General features: G+C 44.8%; 1 pseudogene; it reads left to right on the top strand.

Moving 5' to 3' along the window:
• Positions 1–21474: 21474 nt before the first annotated feature.
• On the top strand, positions 21475–22091 carry LOC127000954 (uncharacterized; annotated as a pseudogene).
• Positions 22092–24246: the final 2155 nt, after the last annotated feature.

Genomic DNA, 24246 nt, shown 5'->3' with positions numbered 1-24246 from the left:
CCGCATCATGACCTTGAAATAGGTAAAACGCATATTTGTGAGGTTGTGCAAGAGAGAGAGAGAGAGAGAGAGAGAGAGAGAGAGAGAGAGAGAGAGAGAGAGAGAGGATTTAAACTTAAGTGCTTCTCATTCTTCACTTACGAGGAGGAGGAGGAAGAAGAAGAAGAAGAAAAAGAAGAAGAAGAAGAAGAAGAGGAGGAGAAGGAGGATGATAATTATGAGGTCGGAGAAAACAACAGAAAAACGAAAAAAAAAGAAAAGAACAACAAGAACAACAACAACAACAACAGCAACAAGAGGATGAATGAGAAAACGAAAAGAAAACAAAAAGAAAAGGAAAAAAAAGGAATAAAAAAATGGAAGAAAAACAAAACAAGAACAAAAACAATAATAATAATAATAATAATAATAATAATAATAATAATAATAATAATAATAATGAGAATAATTTAAGAAGAGAAGAAAGAAAAAAAGATGAACACAGATACAGATAAATAGATAGATAGATAGACAGACAGACAGACAAACATATAGATAGATAGATAGATAGACAGATAGGTAAGTAGGAAGGTAAGTGGGTAAAGGTCAGCTGTTAAGGGGGGTAGGGGAGGGGAAGGGGGAGGGAGGAGTGACAAGATGGCCGCCCTGTGACGTCAGAGTGCTATGGTCATCCCTCCTCCTCCTCCTCCTCCTCCTCCTCTCCATACCCCTTCTTTTCCCCTTATTTCTCTTCTTCACTTCTTGTCTCCTCCTCCTCCTCCTCCTCCACCTTCCATTCCCCCTTTTCTCTTTCCTCTTCTTCCCTCTTCCTCTTCCTCCTCCTCCCTTCCTTCTTCTCTTCCCTCTCTCACCCTCCCTTCCTCCTACACCACATTCTTCTCTTCATTCTCCTCTTCTCCTCTCTTCCATTCTTCTTCTTTCCTCCTCTTCCTCCTCCTCCTCCTCCCTTCCTTCTTCTCTTCCCTCTCTCACCCTCCCTTCCTCCTACACCACATTCTTCTCTTCATTCTCCTCTTCTCCTCTCTTCCATTCTTCTTCTTTCCTCCTCCTCCTCCTCCTCCTCCAACATAAACTACGATGTTAAAGATTGAGAGAGAGAGAGAGAGAGAGAGAGAGAGAGAGAGAGAGAGAGAGAGAATTGTGGAATGTAGTAATAAAGAATAAAACAGCAGTGCTTGTGTGTGTGTGTGTGTGTTTTGTCTGTCACCTCCACTAAGCTTCAAATAACCTTTCTCTCTCTCTCTCTCTCTCTCTCTCTCTCTCTCTCTCTCTCTCTCTCTCTCTCTCTCTCTCTCTCTCTCTCTCTTTTGACGTCATGACTGGATGAACTCAATAGCCCCAAGAAGAGGAGGAAGATAGTGCTCTCTCTCTCTCTCTCTCTCTCTCTCTCTCTCTCTTGCAGTTTAGCCAAGTCTTTGTAGTCTTGTATATCTGCAAAAGACTCTCTCTCTCTCTCTCTCTCTCTCTCTCTCTCTCTCTCTCTCTCTCTCTCTCTCTCTCTCTTGCAGTTTAGCCAAGTCTTTGTAGTCTAGTATATCTGCAAAAGACTCTCTCTCTCTCTCTCTCTCTCTCTCTCTCTCTCTCTCTCTCTCTCTCTCTCTTGCAGTTTAGCCAAGTCTTTGTGTCTAGATATCTCTCTCTCTCTCTCTCTCGAAAGAGCGCAGCACCTTTAAGACGGGTCACGGGGCCCGCCGAGAGAGAGAGAGAGAGAGAGAGAGAGAGAGAGAGAGAGAGAGAGAGAGAGAGAGAGAGAGAGAGATGCATACATATACAAACAAACAAGAAAACAGCAACATCATCAACAACAACAGCAACAACAACAACAACAACAACAACAGCAACAACAATAACACGTGACATAAAAAAATGCGACTTTAACACAAGGACATCAATACTCCCCTCCCCTCCTTCCCTTCCCTTCCTCTCCCCCTTTCTTCCCTTCCCCTCCCCCTCCCTTCCCTTCTCCTTCCCCTCTCTTCCCTTCCCCTCCCCTCCCTCTCCCTTCCCTTCCCCCCCCTTCCTCTTCCCTTTGCTTCCCCTCCCTTTCCTCTTCCCCTTCTCCTTCCTCCTTCATTCCCTTCCCTTTCCTTCCCCTTCCTTCCATTCCCCTTCCCTTCCAGTTCCATACCCTTACTCCTCCCTTTCCTTTCCCTCCCTGTAGAAAAGCATACAACAAAGCCAACACTATGCTCGAGTTCATAGCGAGGAACTTCGAGTGTAAAACGCCAGAAGAAATGTTATCCTCGTATAATTCCATGGTAAGACCACATTTCGAGCACACGGTGCAGTTCTGGTCTCATACTTGCAGGAAGGGCATTGATTTACTGGAAAGGATTCAACGACGCGCCACGAAAATGATTCCAACCTTAAGGGCTCACCCGTACGGTGAACGACTCAAGCGACCCAATCTCTTTGCATTGGAGAAAAGACGCCTGCGAGGGGATATGATTCAGGTCTTCAAGTACCTGAGAAAGTTCAATAACGTCGATCACTCCAAGTTCTTTGAACTGCAAACCAACTCAAGAACTAGAAATAACTGTTTACTCATTCAATCGAAACGATGTAGCACAGACACTGGCGGGAGTTTCTTCTCAAACCGAGTCATAAATAGTAAATGCGGATACCATCAACTCCTTCAAAATCGACCGTCATTTCGCTGCGTCAGGAGTGAACTGAACACCGAGGTGCTTTCATCTGCTCTGCGGCACCAAGCGGCTGCCGAGCAGGTTAAATCACCAGAGTGGGCAACCTCGTAATGAGCCATTAGGTTTTCTGTTGCCTGCATTTCCATGTTCCCCTTTCTTCTTATCCCTTCCCTTTATGTTTCTTTCCTTCCTTTCCCTTCCCTTCCCTTGTTCCTGATCACTGCTCTTAAAATCTCTTCCCTTCCCTTTCCCTCTCTTCCCCTCCCTTCTCTTCCCTTCCCCTCCTTCTCCTTACCACTTTCCCCTCCCTTCCCTTCTCTTCCTTCCCCTTCTCTCCTTATTCCTTTCCTTCCCTTCCCTTACCCTTCCCCTCTCTTCTCCTCCCTCCCTTCTCCCTCAGTATCCCTTCCCTTCCCTTGCCTACCCTTCCTTCTCCCTTCCACTCCCTTTCCTTCCCTTCCCCTCCCTTGTTCCTTGCCCCTGTCCTTCAAATCCCTCTCCTTCCTCCTTCCCCTCCCCTCCCCTTGCCTTCCCTTCCCATCCCGTCCTTAGCTCTCCCGTCCATTACCTTCTCCATCTTTCTCCTACTTTCCCTTCCCTTCCCTTATTGTTCATTTATTTTTCTTATTATCTTATTTATCTTATTATTCATTTCTTTAACTTTCTGTATCTACATTTCCATTTCCTTCCCTTCCATTCCCTTCTCTTCCTTTTCTTCCCTTAACTTTTCCTCCTCCCTTCCTTTATTTTTTCCCTCCCTTCCCTTCCTTTCCCTTTCCTTCCCTTCACTTTATTTCCTTTCCCTTTCTTTTCCATCCCTTTCCTTCCATTTTTTTATCCATCTTGTTTTCGCTCGTCATCTTGTCCTCTCTCTCTCTCTCTCTCTCTCTCTCTCTCTCTCTCTCTCTCTCTCTCTCTGCCCTTGCCCTTTTCGGGAATGACCGTTCCCTCCCCCCCCTCTCTCTCTCTCTCTCTCTCTCTCTCTCTCTACCTGGAGGCTTCTTTCACCTCTTCATTTGACCTCCAGACGGGCAGGTGGAGGTCAAGGGGTTGCTCTCTCTCTCTCTCTCTCTCTCTCTCTCTCTTCCCTCATATATATAATAACACTCATACATAGCTAATCGATGTAAAGACCAATGAACATCGATTAGAGAGAGAGAGAGAGAGAGAGAGAGAGAGAGAGATTCATCTACAAGCTCAGGCTACAAGCTCCTCTCCCCTCCCTTCTCTTCCTTTCCCTCCCCTCCCTCCTCTTCCCCTCCCCTCTCTTTCCCCTTCCTTGAAAAAAAATTGAAATGTGTGGAAGTATAGCCCATCCAGTCAGTGAAGGGCGTGAGTACAGAAATTATAGGTGATGGTCTTGTGCAGGGCGTGGTGGTGTACTCAACATGGCACTCCCAAGGATTACAGGGCCATATTTTAAAACATTTCAACACCTAACCATACAATTTTGGCATGGTTTTCGTTGGGGCCTTCGGCATTTCCAGAGGTACATTCATATTTGGCATGGTTTTCGTTGGGTTCTTGGGCATTTCCAGAGGTACTACATACATATTTGGCATGGTTTTCGTTGGGGTCTTGGGCATTTCCAGAGGTACTACATACATATTTGGCATGGTTTTCGTTGAGGTCTTGGGCATTTCCAGAGGTACTACATTCATATTTGGCATGGTTTTCGTTGGGTTCTTGGGCATTTCCAGAGGTACTACACACATATTTAGCATGGTTTTCGTTGGGGTATTGGGCATTTCCAGAGGTACTACATACATATTTGGCATGGTTTTCGTTGGGGCCTTGGACATTTCCAGAGGTACTACATACATATTTGGCATGGTTTTCGTTGGGGTCTTGGGCATTTCCAGAGGTACATACATATTTGGCATGGTTTTCGTTGGGGCCTTGGGCATTTCCAAAGGTGCATTCATATTTGGCATGGTTTTCGTTGGGGTCTTGGGCATTTCCAGAGGCACTACATACATATTTGGCATGGTTTTCGTTGGGGTCTTGGGCATTTCCAGAGGTACTACATACATATTTGGCATGGTTTTCGTTGGGGTCTTGGGCATTTCCAGAGGTACTACATACATATTTGGCATGGTTTTCGTTGAGGTCTTCGGCATTTCCAGAGGTACTACATACATATTTGGCATGGTTTTCGTTGGGGTCTTCGGCATTTCCAGAGGTACATACATATTTGACACGGTTTTCGTTGGGGTCTTCGGCATTTCCAGAGGTACATACATATTTGGCATGGTTTTCGTTGGGGTCTTGGGCATTTCCAGAGGTACAGACATATTTGGCATGGTTTTCGTTGGGGTCTTGGGCATTTCCTGAGGCACAGACATATTTGGCATGGTTTTCGTTGGGTTCTTGGGCATTTCCAGAGGTACATACATATTTGGCATGGTTTTCGTTGGGTTCTTGGGCATTTCCAGAGGTACATACATATTTGGCATGGTTTTCGTTGGCGTCTTGGGCATTTCCAGAGGTACTACATACATATTTAACACGGTTTTCGTTGGGGTCTTGGGCATTTCCAGAGGTTCATACATATTTGACACGGTTTTCGGGGTTTTTTTTTTTTTTTACAACAAAGAAGGCAGCTCAAGGGCACAAAAAAAGAAAACAATAATAAAAAAAGACCGCTACTCGCTGCTCCCAAAAAAGAATTAAAAGAGGTGGCCGAAAGAAAGATCAATTTCGGGAGGAGAGGTGTCCTGATACCCTCCTCTTGAAAGAGTTCAAGTCGTAAGCAGGAGGAAATACAGATGAAGGAAGTTTGTTCCAAAGTTTACCAGCGTGAGAGATGAAAGAGTGAAGATGCTGGTTAACTCTTGCATAAGGGGTTTGGACAGTGTAGGGATGAGCATGAGTAGAAAGTCGTGTGCAGCGGGGCCGCGGGAGCGGGGGAGGCATGCAGTTAGCAAGTTCAGAAGAACAGTCAGCGTGGAAATATCGATGGAAAATAGAAAGAGAGGCAACTTCGCGGCGGAATTTAAGAGGTAAAAGGCTATCAGTATGAGGAGGAGAGCTGATGAGACGAAGAGCCTTAGACTCCACTCTGTCCAGAAGAGCTGTGTGAGTGGAGCCCCCCCACACGTGAGATGCATACTCCATACGAGGGCGGGCAAGGCCCCTGTATATGGATAGCAACTGCGCTGGGAAGAAGAACTGGCGGAGACGATACAGAACGCCCAACCTCGAGGAAGCTGACTTAGCAAGAGAGGAGATATGAAGTTTCCAGTTGAGATTTTGAGTTAAGGATAGACCGAGGATGTTTAGTGTTGAAGAAGGTGACAGCTGCGTGTTATCGAAGAATAGGGGATAGGTGTTTGGAAGATTGTGTCGAGTTTATAGGTGGAGAAATTGAGTTTTTGAGGCATTGAAGGACACAAGGTTCCTTCTGCCCCAATCGGAAATGATAGCAAGGTCTGAGGTTAAGCGTTCTGCAGCCTCCAGTCTGGAGTCGTGTACTTCCTGTTGTGATGGTCTTCTATTGAAAGAAGTTGAATAATGCAGAGTGGAGTCGTCGGCGTATGAGTGGACAGGACAGTTTGTTATGGAAAAAAGATCATTGATGAATAACAGGAAGAGAGTGGGTAATAGGACAGAGCCCTGTGGAACGCCACTGTTGATAGATTTAGGGGAAAAGCAGTGACCGTCTACCACCGCAGAGATAGAACGGCCGGAAAGGAAACTGGAGATAAAGGAACAGAGAGAGGGATAGAATCCGAAAGAGGGCAGTTTAGAAAGCAAAGACTGGTGCCAGACTCTATCGAAGGCTTTCGATATGTCTAGCGCAACAGAGAAAGTTTCACCGAAACGGCTAAGAGAGGATGACCAAGAGTCGGTTAAGAGAGCAAGAAGATCGCCAGTAGAACGCCCCATGCGGAATCCATACTGGCGATCAGATAGAAGGTTAGAAGTGGAAAGTTGCTTTTGAATCTTCCGGTTAAGGATTGATTCAAAAGCTTTAGATAGACAGGAAAGTAGAGCTATAGGACGGTAGTTTGAGGGATTGGAACGGTCACCCTTCTTAGGCACAGGCTGTACAAAGGCATACTTCCAGCAGGAAGGAAAGATAGATGTTGATAGGCAGAGACGAAAGAGTTTGACCTGGCAGGGTGTCAGCACAGAAGCACAGTTTTTAAGGACAATATGAGGCACTCTATCAGGTCCATAAGCCTTCTGAGAGTTGAGGCCAGAGAGGGCATAGAAAACATCATTTGGAAGAATCTTAATAACAGGCATAAAGGAGTCAGAGAGGGGATGAGTAGGAGGAATATGCCCAGAATCGTCCAGGGTGGAGTTCTTACAGAAAGTTTGAGCGAAGAGTTCAGCCTTAGAGACAGATGAGACGGCAGTGCTGCCGTCAGGGTTAAGGAGAGGAGGGAAAGAGGAAGAAGTGAAATTGGAGGAGATATTTTTGGCTAGATGCCAGAAGTCACGGGAAGAATTAGAAGAAGCAAGGTGTTGACATTTTCTGTTAATAAAAGAAGTTTTGGTAAGTCGGAGAATAGATTTGGCACGATTCCGGGCTGAAATGTAAAGGTCAAAGTTAGTGGGAGTTCGAAGGCTCTGGAACCTTCTGTGAGCTGCCTCTCTATCTTTAATAGCACGAGAACAAGCGTGATTAAACCAAGGCTTTTTAGCATGAGGGGTAGAGAAAGTACGTGGAATGTATGCCTCCATTCCAGAGACAATCACCTCTGTGATGCGCTGAGCACACACAGAGGGGTCTCTATCCTGGATGCAGTAATCATTCCACGGGAAATTGGAAAAGTACATCCTCAGGTCGTCCCACCGTGCTGAAGCAAAATGCCAGAAGCATCGCCTCTTCGGCGGGTCCAGAGGATGTACAGGAGCGATAGGACAGGATACAGAAATAAGGTTGTGATCGGAGGAGCCCAACGGAGAGAACAGTTTGACAGAGTAAGCAGAAGGATTAGAGGTAAGGAAGAGGTCTAGAATGTTGGGCCTGTCTCCAAGACGGTCGGGAATACGAGTAGGGTGCTGAACCAACTGCTCTAGGTCGTTGAGGAGAGCAAAGTTGTAGGCTTGTTCACCAGGCTGGTCAGTGAAGGAGGATGAAAGCCAAAGTTGGTGGTGAACATTGAAATCTCCAAAGACGGAGATTTCAGCAAAGGGAGAGTGAATCAAGATGTGCTCCACTTTAGAGTTCAAATAGTCAAAGAATTTTACATAGTTAGCAGAGTTAGGTGAGAGATAAACAGCACATATGTATTTAGTAATAGAATGACAATAAAGTCTTAGCCAGATGGTGGAAAATTCAGAAGAGTCAAGGTCGTGGGCACGAGAGCAAGTGATGTCGTTGCGCACGTAGGCGCAACATCCAGCTTTGGATTGAAATTTAGGATAGAGATAGTAGGAGGGAACAGAGTAGAGGTTGCAGTCAGTAGCCTTAGAAACCTGTGTTTCGGTGAGGAAGAGAAGGTGGGGTTTAGAGAAGGAGAGAAGGTGTTCCACAGAATGAAAATTAGAACGAAGACCGCGAATGTTGCGGAAATTGATAAGGAGGAGGTTCGAGGAGTTATCAGGACACCTCTCAAGTCGGCAGCCAGAAGGGGAGTCCTCCCTGGGGAAATTTATGGTCCCCCCCCCAGCCGGGGACTCCGAGGCGGTGTTTTCGTTAGCCATTTTGAATTTTGAATTTTGGGAAAAGGTGTGTGTGTTGTGTGAATGTAGTGAGGTGTAGAAAGAGAGAGGAACTGTCTTTAGAGAGCATGCTGAACTGCTCTCTGGTGTTGATGAGACAAAAGGGAAACGGTTAGTGACGACATGGGAAGGGTCTTTGAAGGGCTTCAGCACCCTCCTCGCTTCCCATATATCCTCACCAGGAGTAGCTCACGCCCGTTCGGTAGGTGTCTTCCTACCTACTCGTTGGGGTCTTGGGCATTTCCAGAGGTAGTTGACCCTTCTTCTGTATCGAGAGCCTAAAATAACACTCATTAGAACCTGATTGATCTCCTTTTTGGCCTTTATATATTGTTGTAAGAAGCAGAAACGTCTGTGAATACCAGCCATAGTCTCCCAGGTACTCCCAGAGACTTCCAACCACAACTATGTCACGCGGGTGCATCACGACAGCCAGCGGTCGTGAGTAACACCGAGCTTCGTGTACTTGGCCGCCAGCTTGGGGCTTAGTATCTCACATAGCAGGTAAGCCTTTGTGTGGTATAATGCAGCCTGCTTGCTACTAAGAACAGTCGGTCATCGTGGCAGACAGGTCGACGAGACGAGTTTCAGCACGGAGGGCAGGAGGCTACAGGACATTGCATACCCGCTCAACGATGCCAGATTTTCGTATTCACCACATTGTATTTTCCGTTTTTTGACACTTAATTATTGCAAAACGACATCAAAAATTAACCATCTCAACGACAACTATTAATGAATCTCGTTATTGGGGTGGAGGAGATAGTTTATGGGTCGGAAATGTGTAAATAGAAGACGTTTTGTACGATAATCTGGCAACTCAATACCCGCTGACGGCTCACTGCGTTACGTTACACTCACACTAGTCAATGAACACATACTACCTCAGGAACAAGTATTACAGCTGTCTATATATTGCGTCATTTTTTTAGAGTTTTCCTGCAACTATCAATGCGGGCTCTTGCGCAATACTATTGATCGTCGGAACGGCCGTAAAGGGAAGCGACACCAAGCTGTAGCCACGACACTGCATTTCTACCTTAGTGAATATCAAGGTGAAGGAGGTTATTTTAAGAGATCAGAGTAACTAAAAAAAATCATCGGCAGTTACTTCAAAGTTGTGCAAGGTATGAACTGGATTTCCAGCAATACTGTTATCACCGCTGGGGTCGGCGTAAGTACCCGCCAGACTGGTATTCAATAACGAAGAAAAGTAATATTATGCTCGCTTGTTGGTTTTCATTCACTAAATTACCCGTGCTGTCAATTAAAGGTCCAGTCCCACCTCTGATCTTCTTTCTGATGATTATGTATTTGAAGAAAGACATCAATTAGTTTAACAATTGACAGGAATATTTCCGGCATGGCTACGCTTTCCCTGAATTACTACTTTTTTTTTTTTTAACTCGTCGCCTGCCTTCAAGATACAGTGCGTTGTTTTCAGGCCAGCTTAAACTTTTGCTCTTTTAAAATTTGCTACTAGATTTTTTTTTTTTTCAGTCACTCTTGCATGAGCTCCAACACCAACCCGCACCAACCTGTGACCGCAAGACTCGAGGTGTTCTGCCTTAAGGGGCTATTACACTGTACAAATTTTCCGTGGATCTTCAGTCAAACCACGATTTCCGCTGGCGTGGTTCTCATATTTCCGTGGTTTTCTGACGTGTCTACGATCTTCCAAAGCTACGATAGATTTCACTGAAGGACGACGGTATTACTCACCATCATCATCAGCAGCAATAACAAGAAACAAATGAAACCACGCCAGCGGAAATCGTGGTTTGACTGAAGATCCACGAAAAATTTCCCCAGTATAATCGCCCCTTACTCACTGGATTATCCCCGGTCACTACAACAAGATCCCGTGTATTACTTTGTCGACTCTGTTATGTAACGCTTTGACTTAGGTGATTATAAATTGAGGCATTCAGTGAGATTCTTCTTCTGTACCCGGGAGTGACGTCCAGTTTGTAGGAGGAAGATTAAAGTCTCCTAAACGCAATGACCTGCTGCTTCATGTGACTGTCGAAAAATACTATACATCATCATGGCGGTATTGAGAGAGAGAGAGAGAGAGAGAGAGAGAGAGAGAGAGGTGGGTGTGTCATAGTCAGCAGCAGTATTATTAGTTCTCTATCTTGGCACTCTCTCTCTCTCTCTCTCTCTCTCTCTCCTAACTCTACTTTTTTTTTCTTCTACTCTATCACCTCAACTCTCTCTCTCTCTCTCTCTCTCTCTCTCTCTCTCTCTCTCTCTCCTGTTACTCTATTTCTCTCCTCTTCTCCAATTTATTTTTCAATTCTCTTTCATCCTTGTAGTTGTGGAGGCGGTGGTGGTGGTGGTGTTAATGATGGTGGTGGAGGTGGTGGTAGTAGTGGTGATGATGGAGGTGGTGGTGGTGATGATGGTGGTGGTGGTAATGATGGTGGTGGAGGTGGTGGTGGTAGTGGTGATGATGGTGGTGGTGGTGGTGATGATGGTGATGGTGGTGGTGATGATGGTGGTGGTGGTGGTGATGGTGGTGGTGATGGTGATGGTGGTGGTGATGATGGTGGTGGTGGTGGTAATGATGGTGGTGGTAGTGGTGATGATGGTGGTGGTGGTGGTGATGATGGTGGTGGTGGTGGTGATGATGGTGGTGGTGGTGGTAATGATGGTGGTGGAGGTGGTGGTGGTAGTGGTGATGATGGAGGTGGTGGTGGTGATGATGGTGATGGTGGTGGTGGTGATGATGGTGGTGGTGGTGGTGCCAAGATAAGTACCACCACCACCATCGGCTCACGTGGAATATTGCAAGGTCGACCACTGGCTGAGAGAGAGAGAGAGAGAGAGAGAGAGTAGAACCAGTTTTTTCGATACATTTGGACTAATTCGAGACTCAGCTGCAGCACTCTCACTCTCTCTCTCTCTCTCTCTCTCTCTCTCTCTCTCTCTCTAACTATTTCTATACCATGATATCAGTTATCTCTTATTAAGCAGAAGTGTGTGTGTGTGTGTGTGTGTGTGTGTGTGTGTGTGTGTGTGTATGCTTTAGACATCAAAATATACCCAAATGTATCACTCCCTCTTCCCTCCCTCCCTCCTCCCCTCCCTTCCTTCATTGCCTCCCTTCCTCCCCTCTCTCCCTTCTCTTCCCTTCCCTCCCTTCATTCCTTCCCTCCCTTCTCCCCTTCCTCCATAATTTCCTCCCCCTTCCCACATACCTCACCCCCACCCACTCATTACCTCCCTCCCTCCCTCCTTACTCCCCTACGTCCCCCTTCTCTCTCTCTCTCTCTCTCTCTCTCTCTCTCTCTCTCTCTCTCTCTCACGGTTCATCAGCCCTGAGGTGATACAGGTCATCGCCCGCAGCACACACACAAAGGGGACGATCTATGTGTGTGTGTGCATTTTGTGCTGTTATGTGTGTGTGTGTGTGTGTGTGTGTGTCATTCACCATGGCCGAACGAGGTTTAGAATTAGGTGATGGATCTCTGGGTACGGCTGAAACCTCCCTGCCACACACACACACACACACACACGCACACACACAACCCCCGTCTGACACCCGGTGTGGTGTCATGAGACATCCCAGTATCGTGAGACATCCCATCCTGAATACATACATGAATCTCGGCACGGTACCGTGACTTTTGTCGACTGCTTGTCGGGATGTGTCCCACCCAAGTTTATTTATATTATTATGAAAGCAAATGATGACGTATGTATGGATATAACAAGGATATCAACAATCACTCTTCTTCTTGTGACATGTTCTGATTTGCATCGCTTTTTAGGTCCTCCTTGGTACTTCTTTACACTTAGATGCTTCACTTAATCTGTGATGGTAAAGATTGGGTTCCGCGATTCGAAATTAAGGATGGGACGTCTTACGATACGGGATGACAAAGGACACCACACCGGCACCCACTCACTGCAGGCTGGACAGGCGGCACGGATTAGAGACTGCCCAGTGCACACCCGTCTCCACTACGCCAGGGAATTGAACCTGGGACCTCTTAGTTGTGAGGCGAGAGGGCTGACCACTGCACCAAGGAGCATTTTTGGCATCAGAAGTCAAGGGAAAGTATTTACATTCAAGGGGATCTACAGTTTCACATTCCATTTTTTTTTTTCGAATGTGTATAATATTTCTTCCGGGTGACTCATCGGCTTTGTCCTTTCCAGTGCGTGATTTAACTGGAGCATTTCCGACACACACACACACACACACACACACACACATAAAAAGGGGATGGATGATCTGTGTATGGGGGACTGTATGTGTGTGTGTGTGTGTGTGTGTGTGTGTGTGTGTGTGTGTGTTTCGGAAATACACAGTTAGGTGGTCATGAGCAGGAAAGGACAGGAACTGATGATTCACGGCCGGAAATAGAAATGTTGATATTCGTAAAAAAAAATAATAATAAATAAATAAAAATAAATCATGAAAAGTAAATCACCATAGGAGCAAAAGTAAATAAATCAATAAATAAATAAATAAGTCCATAAAAAGTATTGGTAAAAAGATGATGCTGCCACTACTACTACTGCTACTACTACTACAACTACCACTACTACTACTACTACAACAACAACAACTGCTACTACTACTACTACTACTACTACTACTACTACTACTACTGCTACTACTACTACTACTACTACTACTACTACTACTACTACTACTACAACTACTACTACTACTACTACTACTACTACTACTACTACTACTACTACTACTACTACTACTACTACTACTACTACTATTATTACTACTACTACTACTACTACTACTACTACTACTACTACTACTACTACTACTACTACTACTACTACTACTACTACTACTACACCCATGTTTATTTTCCCGACACATAATCATGGAGGGCTCCATAGCTTGGAGGTCATTAGCCCCAACTCTGTTCGCTAATGACTGTGGCATCCAACCATATCACTAATACTACCTAGCACTAAATCACCTATCATCTATTACGTCCAGATCCCCCTTTCCTTCCCTACTCAAGTCACTCCCGACCCACCCTAATGTCACTCTCCACCACTGTGGCTTCATAGTCCATATTGGAGATGTTGGTGGCTTTTGGGCCAGAGTGTCTGGTGCCCCTGAGACATAGGATGGCCGACCTGAGCAGGGAGAACGAGAGGCGACACCTCATCCTAGCGACAACGTGACTCCTTGGCTGATGCTTCTTTTCTGAGATTAGTTCCACGAGGCGTGCGTAGAGGCATTGGGCCCTGGGACCCATCCCGCCGGATGTGGTGAAGACGAGGGGGGTGAAGCTGCCCTGATCCACATGTTGGATTCTTTCACCGTATGCCCTTGTCTTCTCCTGCTCGTTCCTGTGGTGGGCGGCTTGCAGGGGCACCTCACGGTGACAGGCAGCCATCGGGTCAAATATGCGGATGTCCATGAACACCCGCTGTCCGCGCACCCAGAATCCGCGGGCACTTACATCAACCCGTGCCTACTATAACTACTACTACTACTACTACAACAACAACTACTAGTACAACTACTTTTTTTTTTTTTTTTACAACAAAGGAGGCAGCTCAAGGGCAACAAAAAAAGAAAACAATAATAAAAAAAAAAGCCCGCTACTCGCTGCTCCTAAAGTAAAGCAAAAGAGGTGGCCGAAAGGAGGATCAAATACAGGAGGAGAGGTGTCCTGATACCCTCCTCTTGAAAGAGTTCAAGTCGTAGGCAGGAGGAAATACAGATGAAGGAAGATTGTTCCAGAGTTTACCAGCGTGAGGGATGAAAGAGTGAAGATGCTGGTTAACTCTTGCATAAGGGGTTTGGACAGTATAGGGATGAGCATGAGTAGAAAGTCGAGTGCAGCGGGCCCGCGGGAGGGGGGGAGGCATGCAGTTAGCAAGTTCAGAAGAGCAGTCAGCGTGGAAATATCGATAGAAGATAGAAAGAGAGGCAACATTGCGGCGGAATTTAAGAGGTAGAAGACTATCAATATGAAGAGGAGAGCTGATGAGACGAAGAGCCTTAGCCTCCACTCTGTCCAGAAGAGCTGTGTGAGTGGAGCCCCCCCACACATGAGATGCATACTCCATACGAGGGCGGACAAGGCCCCTGTATATGGACAGCAACTGTGCAGGGGAGAAGAACTGGCGGAGACGGTACAGAACGCCCAGCCTCGAGGAAGCTGATTTAGTAAGAGATGAGATATGAAGTTTCCAGTTGAGATTTTGAGTTAAGGATAGACCGAGGATGTTTAGTGTTGAGGAAGGTGATAGCTGGGTGTTGTCAAAGAATAGGGGATAGTTGTTTGGAAGATTGTGTCGAGTGGATAGGTGGAGAAACTGTGTTTTTGAGGCGTTGAAGGACACCAGGTTCTTCTTGCCCCAATCGGAAATAATAGTAAGGTCTGAGGCTAAGCGTTCTGCAGCCTCCAGCCTTGAGTCGTTAAGTTCCTGAAGGGTGGGTCTTCTATTAAAGAAGTTGAATAATGCAGAGTGGAATCATCGGCGTAGGAATGGATAGGACAGTTCGTTTTGGAAAGAAGATCATCAATGAACAACAGAAAAAGAGTGGGAGATAGGAAGAACAGTGACCGTCTACCACGGCAGAAATAGAACGGTCAGAAAGGAAACTGGAGATAAAGGTACAGAGAGAAGGATAGAAACCGTAGGAGGGTAGTTTAGAGAGCAAAGATTTGTGCCAGACCCTATCAAAAGCTTTTGATATGTCCAGCGCAATAGCAAAAGTTTCACCGAAACGGCTAAGAGAGGATGACCAAGAGTCAGTTAAGAAGGCTAGGAGATCACCAGTAGAACGCCCCTTGCGGAACCCATACTGGCGATCAGATAGAAGGTCAGAAGTGGAAAGGTGCTTTTGAATCTTCCGGTTAAGGATTGATTCAAAAGCTTTAGATAGACAAGAAAGTAAAGCAATAGGACGGTAGTTTGAGGATTGGAGCAGTCACCTTCTTTGAGGGGCACAGGCTGTACTTCCTGTATAAGGCATACTTCAGCAGAAGGTAGATGTTGACAGGCTACTACAACAACAACAACAACTACTACTACTACTACTACTACTACTACTGCTACTACGACTACTACTACTACTACTACTACTACTACTACTACTACTGCTGCTACTACTACTACTACTACTACTACTACCACTACTGTTGCTTCTATTGGTGGATGAAAGGAAAAAATGCCGATGAAAATAATGAAAAAGAAAAGGAAGGAAAAGATCTCTCTCTCTCTCTCTCTCTCTCTCTCTCTCTCTCTCTCTCTCTCTCTCTCTCTCTCTCTCTCTCATTACCCCTAAAATTACCTGATTCACATTATCTAAATTTGACCAAGAGAGAAAGAGAATAAAAGAAAGAAAGAAAGAGCTAAAGAAAGAAGGAATGAAAGAGAAAGAAAGAAAGGGAAGAAAGAAAACAATAAAGAAAGAATGAATGAAAGAGAAAGAGAAAGAAGGAAAGAAAAAAAAGAAGAAGGAGAAGAAGAAGTCGATACGTTGGATGGCAGAAAAGAACGACAGGAATAAGAGAGAGAGAGAGAGAGAGAGAGAGAGAGAGAGAGAGAGAGAGAGAGAGAGAGAGATTTTATGAATATGACGTCAGGCACTTCATTATTATTGTTATATTATTATTATTATTATTATTATTATTATTATTATTATTATTATTATTATTATTACTATCATTATTATCAATCAGAAAATAAAATAAAAAATAAAATATGGAACTTTAAAAAATGAGGAATGTGTGTGTGTGTGTGTGTGTGTGTGTGTGTGTGTGTGTGTGACTTTATCCTGTGGCGGTTCAATGACCAGTCTCGAGATCCCCCCCCTTCCCTCTCTCTCTCTCTCTCTCTCTCTCTCTCTCTCTCTCTCTCTCGTCGGTTCAGAATAAATCAGTTTTAAATAAATTATCATGTCATTTCGATGAATAAGTAATTTAAAGAGAGAGAGAGAGAGAGAGAGAGAGAGAGAGAGAGAGAGAGAGAGAGAGAGAGAGAGAGAGAGAGAGGTCAGTGAATCAAATGGATAAAAAATGAGAAAGATAAAGAGGAGGAATGAATATAAGATAAGGAAGAAAAAAAGGACAGAGAAACAAATAATCAAATAAACAAATAAAATAAAATAAATAACTACAAGAGAGAAAATAGGAAATGAAGAAAACTGAGAAGGGAAGAAAAGAAAGAATGAGAGAAAATAAAAAAAAATAAGAAAATAAGCAGAAACGTTAAATAAAATACATGCAAATAGAAAGCAAGAACAAATAACACAAAATAAAAAATAAAAAAAGAAAAAAAAAGAAAAAAAAGATGAAAAAAAGAGCAAACGAATCAAAAACATAAAGAAAAAGACCAAATGAAAGAAGAAAAAAACACACACACACACACGAGGGTAATGTCCTCATGGCTCAGTGGAGAGGACGAGGAAGAGGACGAGGAGGATGTGGAGGAGGAGGAAGACAAGGAGCAAAGAGAGGGAGAAAGTCAAGGGTGGAGAGAGAGAGAGAGAGAGAGAGAGAGAGAGAGAGAGAGAGTTATGTTTGTTCAGCTGCATGTAAACTTCATATCCTCATCCCCTCTCTCTCTCTCTCTCTCTCTCATCATCAGGTAGGAAGAGAAAGATAAGATAATGCAATAATAATAATGAGAATATGAAGAGAATGAACATAATTGGAGGGAAGGAAAGAGAGGAAGAAGGAGGTAAGTGAGAGGGAGGAGAGAGGGGAGAAAGAGGAAGGGGAGTTAAAGAGGAAGTGAAAAAAGAAAAAAAAAGGAAGGGTCGAGAGTGGAAGAGGAAGAGAAAGTGAGGGAGAGAGGGAGAGGAAGAGAAGGAATAATGATGAAGAAAAGTGGAAGTGGAAGAAAGATAAGTAAGAAAAGTGGAAGAGGAAGGAAGATAATGAAGAAAAGTGGAAGAGGAAGAAAGATAAGGAAGAAAAGTGGAAGAGGAAGAAAAATAAGGAAGAAAAGTGGAAGAGGAAGGAAGATAAGGAAGAAAAGTGGAAGAGGAAGAAAGATAAGGAAGAAAAGTGGAAGAGGAAGGAAGATAAGGAAGAAAAGTGGAAGAGGAAGGAAGATAAGGAAGAAAAGTGGAAGAGGAAGGAAGATAAGGAAGAAAAGTGGAAGAGGAAGGAAGATAAGGAAGAAAAGTGGAAGAGGAAGGAAGATAAGGAAGAAAAGTGGAAGAGGAAGGAAGAAGGGGAAGAAGAGGTAGAAAGGGGAATGTAAGGGAAAATAAGAAAGGGAGAAAGAGAAGTAAAAAGAAAGAAAGATAGAGAAGAAAGGAAGAGAAAGGAAAGAGGTGAAAATTGGAAAGGAAGAGAAAAGATGAAATGAAGAGGAAAGAGAAAAGAAAGAATGATGAAGTGATAGAGGAGAGAAAATACGGAAGAAAGGGAAGAAGAAAAGAGGAAGAGGTGGAAACGGGAGCAAGGAGGAAAGGGAAGGAGGAAAGAACCAGATAAAAGAATGAGAAAGAAAAAGTGGAAGAGGAAGAAAAGGAAGAAAAGAAGAAAGAAGGAAGAGGAAGAAGGTAACAAGCACCCTTTAACCTATCCTTCCCTAACCTACCCTAACCCAGACGAGAGAGAGAGAGAGAGAGAGAGAGAGAGAGACACCCCATCACACAAACACATCTCCTTTAATCCCAAAATCCGGACGATACGTTTTCCCGCCGCCACTGTTGACAACATTCCTACGTCTGGCAGCTGCACGCCCCCTCACCCCACACACACTTATTAAACCTCAAAAAACTCCATTCCACGACTCCCCCGGGGGTTTTGGTACTCACGGGGGTATGGCGGGGTGCTTGGGCGAGGCGTGGGCGGCGGGGGAGGGAGAAACAGCGCCTGGGTGACGAAGGAGAGGCGAACATGTAAGCCTGTCCGTTGCTGGCTGGCCCGTGTGACTGGTGTGGTTAAAGATGGAAGAGGAGGTGGAGAGGAAAAGAGGAGAATAAGAAGGTGGAAAATGAATGTGGGAGAAGAAGTATCCGTCTTATCATAGGTTAGAAGTCTGATAACACTCAATACTTGTCTCATACCTGAACTAGACGCAAAATTGACATACGGATAGTAAAAGAAGTAAAATGAAGAAAGGAGGAGAATGAGAAGCTGGAAAATGAATGTGGGAGAGAAAGTATCCGTCTTATCATGGGTTAGAAGTCTGATAACACTCAATACCTGTCTCGTACCTGACCTAGACGCAAAGTTGACATACGTATAGTAAAAGAAAGAGGTATGTAAAGTGAAGAAAGGAGGAGAACGAGGTGGCAAATAAAAGTGGAAGAGGAAATATGTGTCTGATCATTGGTTAGAAGTCTGATTGATAACATATAATACCTGTCTCGTACCTGAACCAGACACATTGCCATACGTATACTTGCAGAAATAGATGGAAAGGGGGGAGGAAGAGAATGAAGAAGTGGAAAATAAAAGTGGAAGAGAAAAAAACTTGTATCGTTAGTTAGGAGTCTGATAATACTTCAATACCTGTCTCGTACCTGAACCAGACGCATAGTTGCCATACATATATTAGGAGAAAGTTGTGGAAAGGGAAGAAATGAGACTATTAAAGTGTAAAATAAAGTGGAAGATGGAATACTTGTCATTAGTTAAAAGTCTGATAATACTCAATTAATTATCCTAAATAAAAAGTTGCCTTACGTATACTTGAAATAGATGGAAAGGGAGGAGGAAGAGAATGAAGAAGTGGAAAATAAAAGTGGAAGAGAAAAAAAAGTTGTATCGTTAGTTAGGAGTCTGATCTGTCTCGTACCTGAACCAGACGCAAAGTTGCCAAACATATATTAAAAAGTTGTGGAAAGGGAAGAAATGAGACTAGTAAAGTGTAAAATAAAGTGGAAGATGGAATACTTGTCATTAGTTGAAAGTCTGATAATACTCAATTCTCCTAGTAGACCCAATGTATACTAAAAGAAAATTGTGGAAAGTAAAGAAAGGAGGAGAACGAGGTGAAAAATAAACTGGATGATGAAATACTTGCCTTATTGGTTGTCTGATAATACTTCAATACCTGTCTCATACGTGAACCAGACGCAAAGTTGCCATACATGTACTAAAAGATAGAGTTATAGGGCAAATCAAGGAGAATAATGCAGTGGAAAACAAAGCAGAGAAGGAAATACTCATCTTATTATTAACTGGACGTCTCACGAGGCTCTATTCCTGTCTAAAACGTGAACTTGACGCGAAATTCGTTAACATACGTATTGGCGACCATCACCTCTGCACCAGCAAGGAAACCCAGACCAGTCACTCGGACCAGCCAGCAACGGAGAGTACCTTATTTCCACCTCTCCTCTGTCACCCAGGCGCTGTTTTTCTCTCCCCCGCCGCCCACGCCTCGCCCAAGCACCCCGCCATACCCCTGTGAGTACCAAAGACCCCGGGGGAATCGTGGAATGGAGTTTTTTGAAGTTAAATAAGCGTGTGTGGGGTGAGGGGGCGTGCAGCTGCCAGGCGTAGGAATGTTGTCAACAGTTGAAAGGTTTTGTGTTCTTATGTGTTTGTGTATGTGTGTTTAGGGTAGATATGTGTGTGTGTGTGTGTGTATGTGTTTGTGTGTTTTTTCTACCTTCAGTCTGGGTTAGGGTATGTTAGGGTAGGCCACAGGGAGGGAGAGAAAGGATAAAGGGAGGGAGAGGGGGAGGGACGGAAGGCAGGGAGAGAGACAGGAGGGAGAATGTGTGTGTTTCTTTATCTCCAGGCAGGGTTAGGGTAAGTTAGGGTTAGGGTGAAGGGAGGGAAGGAACGCAGGGAGAGAGACAGGAGGGAGAATGTGTGTGTTTGTGTTTCTTTATCTCTAGGCAGGGTTAGGGTAAGTTAGGGTAAGGCTGAAGGGAGGGATAGAAAGGATTAAGGGAAGGAGAGGGGGAGGGAAGGAAGGCAGGGAGAGACAGGGGAAACGTGTGTGTATGTGTATCTCCAGGCTGGGTTAGGGTAAGTTAGGATAGGCTGAAGGGAAGGATAAAGGGAGGGAAGAAGGGAAAGGCATAACAGGCTGCTGAAGTGTGTGTGTTTGTGTGTGTGTGTGTGTGTGTGTTTATCTCCAGGCTGGGTTAAGGTTAGGGTAAGAGAGAGGAAGGGAGAGACAACAGGCAGCTTCCTCAACACCTTTTGGCTTATTTTCTGTAAAGTTACAAAAAGTGCATTACGTCCTTGTTGTTTAGAGAGAGAGAGAGAGAGAGAGAGAGTGCCACGTAGCTCCCAGATTGCCGTACTCAGCGCCTTACATTCCTCTATTTCTGCCCCACAGCTCTCCTTCACTCACCCGCACGATAATATAACGATACTCAGTCATATTTCTCATTAAAACCGTTGACTATAGATGTTTATGGCGTTCCTATTGCTGATCAGGTTACCGTATTCTGAAGGCATTTATCGCACCTTTGGCAACGCTAAAGTCACGTGGTGCAGTGTATCCAGATCTTTGTATTTGTAGCGACGGAACAAGTGCTTAAATTATATCAACTATTTATTACTAATACGACTTCTACTTCTACTACTACCCATCTCATCCTATCCCATCCCATCCCATTCCAACCCAACCCAACCCAAACCATTCCACCCCATCCCAACACAACACAACCCACTCCATCCCAAACCATTCCACCCCATCCCAACACAACACAACCCATTCCATCCCATCCCATCCCAACCCAACCCAACCCATCCCATCCCTTCCCAACCCAACCCATTCCATCCTATCCCTTCCCAACCCAACCCATTCCATCCTATCCCTTCCCAACCCAACCCATTCCATCCTATCCCTTCCCAACCCTTCCCAACCCAACCCATTCCATCCCTTCCCAACCCAACCCATTCCATCCTATCCCTTCCCAACCCCACCCATTCCACCCCATCCCAACACAACACAACCCATTCCATCCCATCCCATCCCAACCCAACCCATCCCATCCCTTCCCAACCCAACCCATTCCATCCCATCCCTTCCCAACCCAACACATTCCATCCTATCCCTTCCCAACCCTTCCCAACCCAACCCATTCCATCCCTTCCCAACCCAACCCATTCCATCCTATCCCTTCCCAACCCAACCCAACCCATTCCATCCCATCCCTTCCCAACTCAACCCAACCCATTCCATCCCTTCCCAACCCAACCCATTCCATCCCATCCCTTCCCAACACAACCCAACCCATTCCATCCCAACCCAACCCAACCCAATCCAACCCATCCCAACCCAACCCAACCCATTCCATCGCTTCCCATCCCATCCCATCCCATCCCTTCCTGACCCAACCCAACCCATTCCATCCCTTCCCTTCCCATCCCAACTCAATCCATCCCATCCCATCCTATCCCACCCAACCCAACCCATTCCATCCCATCCCTTCCCAACACAACACAATCCATTCCATCCCAACCCTTCCCAACCCAACCTATTCCATCCCATCCCTTCCCAACCCAACCCAACCCATTCCATCCCTTCCTATCCAACCCAACCCATTCCATTCCATCCCTTCCCAACCCAACCCATTCCATTCCATCCCTTCCCAACCCAACCCATTCCATTCCATCCCTTCCCAACCCAACCCATTCCATTCCATCCCTTCCCAACCCATTCCATTCCATCCCTTCCCAAACCATTCCATTCCATCCCAACCCTTCCCAACCCAACCCATTCCATCCCATCCCATCCCAACCCATTCCATTCCATCCTTCCCAACCCATTCCACCCCATCCATCCCCTTCCTTCCACAACAACCCAACCCAATCCATCTTCACAACACAACCCATTCCATCCCATCCCTTCACAACACAACACAACCCATTCCATCCCTTCCCAACACAACCCATTCCATCACAACCCTTCCCAACCCAACCCATTCCATCCCTTCCCAACCCAACCCATTCCATCCCATCCCTTCACAACACAACCCATTCCATCCCATCCCTTCACAACACAACACAACCCATTCCATCCCATCCCTTCCCAACTCAACCCAACCCATACCATCCCATCCCAACCCATTCCATCCCATCCCTTCACAACACAACCCATTCCATCCCATCCCTTCCCAACACAACACAACCCATTCCATCACAACCCTTCCCAACCCAACCCATTCCATCACAACCCTTCCCAACCCAACCCATTTCAACCCAACTCAACCCAACCCATCCTATCCCATCCCAACGCAACCAAACCCAACCTAACCCAACCAATCTCATCCCAACCCACCAAAACCCAACCATACCCAACTAAACTTACATTGACTAACTAAACCCCCCCAAAAATAACAACCTAACCTATCCTATGTTTATTTATTCATTTACTTATATTTTTGGCCCTTGAGATGCCACTATGCACTAGAAAAAAAATAACCTTACAAATAAAATATAAATAAACACTAACCTTAGAACCGAGAAATACACCATCGATATGACCCCCTCTCCCCCATCCTCCCCCTCCCCTCTCCCCCCTCGCCCTCCCCACCCTCCCTTCTTCCCCCTCCCCATAAAAAAAGTATTGTGACGTGTCTGCTACGTGTTTGTGACGTGAGGCAACCACCCAATTGACGTCAGTGGTAGCGTTGATCAATTCTTGTAAATCATGCTGCATCTCTCTCTCTCTCTCTCTCTCTCTCTCTCTCTCTCTCTCTCTCTCTGTGCATCATAATTGTTGTTGAAGTGTTTTAAAAGAAAAGAATGATAATAATGGCGATGATAGTAATAATAATAAGCAGAAGAACGAAGACAGAGAAAAGTAAAGAAGGAAATAAGTAATGAACGAAGGAGAGGAGGGAGTAAGTAAGGAAATAAATATGTGACGAAGAAAAGGAAGAAAATAGAAGGGAGAAAAAATAAATGAAAAGCAAAGAAGCCAAGGAGGAAGGAATGAAGGAAAGAAAGTAAGAGAAGGGAAAGAAGGAAGGAACGAAAGAAAGGCGTAAGAAAAGAAGAAAAAGGAAGAAGAAAGGACAAAGAAAAGAGAGGAAGGAAAGAAAGAGTAAGAAAAGAAAGGAATGTAGTGAGGGGAAAAGAAAATAAGTAGTAGGAAGGAAAGAAGGGAAAAGGAAGTAGGAAAGAAAGAAAGTAGTATTAAATAAATAAATAAAAATTGTGAAGGAGGAAACAGCAAGGCCCCTCCCTCCTCCCCCATTACAAGCTCTTTTTCACTGCTCTTTAGTTCTTGTCTCTTTCCTTCATTCCTCCATTTATTCCTTGCCTCCTTCTCTCATTCATTCCATCTTTGCCTCCTTCATTCTCCTTTCTTCCTTCGTTTCTCAGTTACTTCCTTTCTTGCTTCCTCGCCTCCTGACAGTCCTTCCTTCCTTTCATCATCAAACCTTTCGTAGTTCCTTCCCTCTAACTACTACTACTACTACTACTACTACTACTACTACTACTACTACTACTACTACATAGTCTGTTTCATTCCGTCTGTCCACCAACAAAGCGAGAATTTTGATTGATGTGGCACCAGCGTATTTCTAGTTCGCGAATGCGTGAAAATGAACTGTTCTGATTTTCATTCAAGCTTATTTTTCAATAATATATTTGCATGTTTATATATACAAAAAAAAAAAAAAAAACCTTTGCATCGATAATCTAGTATACAAACACGAAAAGACAAACTTATATCAAATAACATGGTCACATCATAAGAACATAAGAACGTAAGGAGTCTGCAAGAGGCCGGTTGGCCTATACAAGGCAGCTCCTGTACACTCAACCCCACCTTACCTCACCATCCATGGCTTTATCTAACCTCTTCTTGAATGTATCTATGGTATTGGCACCCACAACATGGCTCCCAAGCCTGTTCCATTCGTCCACCACTCTATTGGTGAACCAATTCTTGCCTATGTCTTTGTTGAATCTGAATTTGTCTAACTTAAAACCATTGCCACGCGTCCTACCTGGCTCTTTCACTCCCAAAACATCATGCT

This window comes from Eriocheir sinensis, chromosome 19 (genome assembly GCF_024679095.1).
Source record: "Eriocheir sinensis breed Jianghai 21 chromosome 19, ASM2467909v1, whole genome shotgun sequence".
Classification (NCBI taxonomy): Eukaryota; Metazoa; Arthropoda; class Malacostraca; order Decapoda; family Varunidae; genus Eriocheir; species Eriocheir sinensis.
The sequence above is the reverse complement of the archived record's forward strand: the minus strand, read 5'-3'. Positions and strand labels throughout refer to the sequence as shown.